We start from the raw sequence: 6,326 nt of genomic DNA on the forward strand, positions 1-6,326 counted from the left end.
AATGAAATGAGAAAAGAATTTGAGATGTCATTAATTGGTGAGATAAAGTATTTTATAGGTTTACAGATACTGCAAATGAAAAATGAGATTTTCATTACTCAATCCAAGTACATAAAGGAAATCTTGAAGAAATTTGGAATGGAGGATTCAAAACCAGTAAGTACTCCAATGACTACCAACTGTAAACTATTAAAGAATGATGAATCTGCATCTATTGATGAGACACTTTACCGGTCCATGATTGGAAAGTTGCAATATGTTGTTCATAGCAGGCAAGACATAGCACATGCAGTAGGTATAGTTGCAAGATTCTCTGCAGATCCTAAGGAAACACACATGACAGCAATCAAGAGAATTTTTAGATACTTGAAAGGCATTGAGGATTATGGCTTAGTATATCAGAATAGAAATGATTTTGATTTAAAATTTTATACTGATGTTGATTGGGTAGGCAAAATTGATGACAGGAAAAGCACAAGTGGAGGAGCTTTTTTTTTAGGAGAAAGACTAGTGAGTTGTCTTAGCAAGAAACAAGGATGTGTTTAAAAGTCAACAACAGAAGCTGAATACATTGCTGAAGCATTGAATTGTACCAACATAGCATGGATCAAACAACTATTGGAAGGTATAAATGAGAAAGTTACCGAGCCAGTAACTATATTCTATGACAATACTAGTGCCATTAACATTTTAAAGAATCCTGTTATGCACTCTAAGACAAAGCACATCTCTATCAAATATCATTATCTTAGAGAAGAAGCTCAAGAGAAGAAAGTGGTGTTGGAGTATGTTAGCACAAAGGAACAAATAGCAGATATCTTCACCAAGCCACTGCTAAGGGACACTTTTGAGTATCTCAGAGGTAAGTTAGGGGTCCTACCCCTATCTTCTACTTGCTAACCAAGTTCGGTGAAAGCATCAATTCGATGACTCTACAAAATATCTTTTAGGAGTTGATGCTGATTTACACACTTTAGGATGTTTTCTAAAGGTGAACAGGAAACAATACAAGAAATAATACAGGGAACAGGAATTGAAGACATAAATGCTCTGACTGAGACTACGTTGACACATAACAACAGGAAATCACTTCATACAGGAAGAAATTATGTTTTAGTTATTTACTTTTTGGCATTTTTGTCAAAGGGGGAGAAGACATAAGAGAAGAGGAGAAGATTGAAGAAGAGGAGAAGACTAATTTATGGGGGAGAATTCTGATGACAGAAGGAGAGCATTTCAGCATTTCAGAATCTCATATCAATCCGAATCAATTAGGTCAAATCAATTGGTTTCGCCATCAATGCCAAAGGGGGAGATTTTTGGCATTTGGGATTATAACAAACAAGGGGAGATTGTTGGAATTTCAATAAGGATATTGAGAAGGTTGTTGATGATTATGGATATAACTGATTAAGGATGTTTACTATCTTAATATTATTATTTTGTCATTGATGTCAAGAAATTGATTTTCTAATTTAGTATGATGTTGCCATATCTTGAGAAGTATGATTTGATGAGTATAAAGATGTCAGTAAAAGACACAGAAAGATATGATGGATAAGGGGAGAAATAAGTTATTCAATGGGAAACTATTACCAAGTTAGACAATGATGAGATCATGATGATTAGATTGTTTTGATATCCTACATATGTTATTGATTGAAAGGTTAATACTATACTATGTTACCGAGCAAAGAACCTGGTCGGTAAACCCTAAGGAACCTAGTATATAAACCCTAAGGTTATCGCTATCGGTTAATGAAGGTAAAATGTCTATCGAGTGAAGTTTAGTATTTACCAAGTTGCAACCGAGTAATAACAGAATACATTAAATGATTACATGGATTATTTAATGAAGGAAGCTGATAAGCTGGCTATGATTAAATGATTGGTATGCCATGAATGAAGTTTGTTAAAAAATCTATGGCAAAGGAAAATTGACAAGAAGATCTATAGCTCAAATTGAACTACAATACCCTAGCACAAGTTCCAAGAAATATATGCAAGTTCCAAGGCAGGGTAAAACGTTTTCAGATTGAAGGATATATTGAACCTGGTCAAAGTTTGAAGATCTGATGGCTATGATTGATTGTGGGAAATGTGATCAAGGAGATTAAGCGATTGGCGAATTGTTTATAAATAGGGAACTGTTGATAAACAATGTATGTGGGCAAGTGTATGCACAGGGATGCTACATAGTGATTACCGAGCACAAAAGCTTGAAGATCTGTTTTGAATAACAGAGTATAGAGCCCAGCAGATGGACAATATTAGTTCTATGTCTATATTGTATTGAGCAAATAAGAATCTGCTTTAGCATTTTAGATGTGAAGTTGCAAATAGATTTTTATTACTGTTATTTAGTGAAGTGACAGAAAATCTCTTAACCGAGTGGACTTAACAGTCTTATTTGTAAAACCCTCTAGCAAGGTGACATTCTGATGGAGTGTTTGAAATCCTTTAGCAAGGTCACTTCTAACAAGGTGAAGATCCTAACAGATCTGAGGGAAATCCCTTAACCGGGTCACATCTAGCAATGTTTTTGTAATCTTTACCAAGATTTTCTTTTAACCAAGCATACTCTAGAAGAGTATATTTCTTAGTGGGTCTGAAATCCCACAGTGGTTTTTCCCTATTTGGGTTTCCACGTTAAATCTGGTGTTATGAGTGTTATGATGTTTATATGCTTTTGAGTTTGCATGTTTAGTAGTTTTGGTTACATTACTGAAGTATATGTTATAGAGGTTGTATCTGATGTTTTTTTATGGAAGATTAAGTTTGTATGATTCACCCCCCCTCTCATCTTATTAGCTTGGCATCTATACTTACATTAAGTATCAGAACTATCACTTAGAATGGTCACTTAAATAGTGACTCTTTATGTGGAAGTGATATGACTCTATGGGTGCATTGGTTTCTTGATTTGCATGAGAGAAGCTTCAAAAAAAAAACCACGTCTCTATACAAAAAATATAATGTCTTAGTATACAGAATACACTACTTGATGTAAATGCATATAAACAATAATGAAAATACTAATGATCTTACCTATACGACTCTCATCATGACACCAAGTAATCTGAAAGTACTCAATAAATTTTTTCTCTTCTTTTAATTCTTCCATGAGATTTTTAATTATATGAGTTGTGATGTTCTCACCATTGGGGTTGATTGTATACATGATCTCATCCAATCTATCGGACATTTTTGTTCCAACATCCTTATTCTTGACATACCTAGATTATAAAATATAATATTAAATTACAATATGTAAGGATGTTTCCATATATTTTAATTAAATATTAACTTACTTATACACATTATTCAACCATGCCCTACGCACATGCCAAATACATAAAAGCACCCGACAACAAAAGCATAATCTGCAACTCACATTATAAAGGTTCATAAATTGCATTCTAATCAAATTGATTGTTAAGCTAAAACTAATTTATTTTAATATTAGGAAAAATTTGTTTCTATAAACTGAATATTAAGAAATTACAATCTCATAAATATAAACTAAGGCTAGTAAATCCTGATTGCTTCAATCTCAACACTAGCATCATATGTCATGAATGCCTCGATATGCCATTCTTCCTTACACTAATTCCCTCTTTTGTAAACTTCTGTTAATCATTCATTTATGTCTTCAACTTTATTTCTTGAGGATATGGCCTATGCAATAGGTATACCAGCATCTTGTTCATCAAATACAAGCAAGGTATACAACTGGTACTACACATAAATATACCATTGATAAATTAATCTTCTAGATAAAATAAATGAATAACTAAATCAAGATCCAATAAGCCTTCTCCTTTAACAAAGTGTGGGAGTCTCTTGAGAGGGATAGAAACACATAAGTCCATCTCTTTAGCAGTATCATTTCTAATGGGTGTCTCTAGGCTAGCACTTGAAAAATATTTTCCTTCATTGGGAATGTCTTGGTCCTCTAGTTTGATGAGTGATTTCCATTTATTCTTTTTACCCATTCTGAATAATATTAAGATGGTTGGTGGCTCTCTATTTTATTTTAAAATGTAGGAACAACTATATTGGTATTATTATATATACAAGAAATGTCTTACTTGTTAGACACAATGTACCACTGAGAGGGGGGTGAATCAGTGGTTCTCAATATTTTCCCTTTAACTATCTTATGTGTGTATACTAGTTATCATCCTATTACCTAGTGGGTCTACTAGTAAGATAAATCAATACAATGCAATGCAAGCATACACAAGGGCACATCCCATAACACCAGTATGTACGAGGAAAACCCAAGATGGGAAAAACCTCGGTGAGCAATGTTGTTGGAGTCTACTACTCCAATCCAGCCTCAGAATGAAATCTGTTACAAATTTTAGGGCACCAACCCAAGGAGCTACAACCCTTGATTTAGGGTACCAACCCAAGGAGCACCAACCCCTGATTTAGGGAACCAACCCAAGGAGCACCAACCCCTACACCGAGCTACAACTCAGTGATCACATTGATAGCATCAAATACAAAAGTAGTTATACTGTTACAAGTTAATCTTGTAACCATTGCATATACTTCACTCTGTTGGTAAAACACCTTCTCTGGTAAACTAGTTCACCTCTCTCTGTTGCTGCTTTACAAGTTTACACTCTATTGGTTACCTTTCTCTGCATCTGCTTCATTAGATCTCTCCTTCACTGTGCTGCACTTCAGTACCCTTTGTTGTCTTCCTGTCGGCACAAGCACCTACCAGCTATCCTCTCTGATGCAATCTAGCTACTTTACCGGTTTCTCAAACTATACTAGTTGAACCCTCTATTAAACCCTATCACCAGTTTAATCTTCAATCACTCAATCATTGTTATCTTCTGCTATTTTCACTCCGAATGATCTAACTCTCTTATTCAATAGCTATACTATCTCCCATCTAGTGGCCCTTAACAATATCTTTGGCTTGCATATTTATAGCCCAATCTTCTTGCCAAAAGCCACATTCAAACTTGGCACCTTAGGGTTTTCTCCACTGATCACGAGGCACATCAAATCCAATCAAATCTGATTGGATCACAACTTAGAGATGTTTGTCTACACATATCCACCATTTTCGTGCCTTCTGAAACATTCTTTCTATGTTTGGCATTCTGCATTCAATCTATCGGTTCATCCGTTGGTCAAATGCCATAAATGGCTTAGCTGTTTCCTTCACCAACCCGACCTGCACAATCAATTTGTCCTAGATCTTTGTTGTCAATTTTATCTTGAGCCACAAACCTCTACCGTGAATCCTTTTGATTCACAGTCACCATTAATGTCAGACCAACTGCCAACTACCTTACCGACCTCACTTCACCGACTTGTGCATGTTCCATCCACCAATTCATGTATGTTTGCCACTTCATCTCCACGTGTCATCACTATCGGTATCCACCTCTTCTTATTGAGTCGGTTCATGCTTAGTCATTGACCACACACTTAACCAGTATACACCTACTTGTCCACTAAACCTACCAACACAAACCACCTTGCTGATTAACCTTCTTGCCAATGACTTCTTGGTGTTTCCGGTGTAGTACCTTTTCTTAGTCATACAAATATTCCGGTTCACTGCATGCATCATGTTTAACATCAACTGATGAGGGCCTTTTGCTTCTGCACTTCTTTGCATACCGGTAACTACCTAGATGACTCCATGTCATCATTCTTCAATATAATGCATTGAGGCAACACCTTTTTCAATTTGCATCTTGATAACTCCATGTGTGTTACTACAAATCCTCAAGCATCATTTGACTGAGTCACATCTTCATCAGTTTGTCAGAGTGACAAACTCATCAACTCAACTCTCCTTCCTTTGTCTTGGTAGCACACCATGCCTACACTTTCTGATCTGGTGCATATCTTCGATTTCATGCACCTATGGTATCTTACTGATCCACCAGTAGATCTGGTGTAAACCACCACACACTTACCATCTGCTATCGACATTGCACAAGTATGATCACCTTGTGTGAGCATATACATCTCCTACATAGAACCCAGTAGACATCCCCTTTGTCTACTTCACTATCTTGTAGCAGTCCAAACTCCAACCTGTGATATCATCTTCTTCCGGTGGGAGTAATATTGGATGACTTCACCCTTTATGCTAGTATACCCTTCTTCAATGGCTAGCCTTTTGCTAACATGTTGGGCCAATCCTTATCGGTTGGAAAGTGTACATCACCTCCTATGTTGATGTGATCTTTAGTAACATTTCACCTCTTCATCACAAATAGCAACTTAAGCACCTCGCTCATCCTTCTTGTACACTAGTCATAAGCTTGTCGGTTGGCAACTACTCA

Source organism: Cryptomeria japonica, unplaced genomic scaffold, assembly GCF_030272615.1.
Source record: "Cryptomeria japonica unplaced genomic scaffold, Sugi_1.0 HiC_scaffold_502, whole genome shotgun sequence".
Lineage (NCBI taxonomy): Eukaryota > Viridiplantae > Streptophyta > Pinopsida > Cupressales > Cupressaceae > Cryptomeria > Cryptomeria japonica.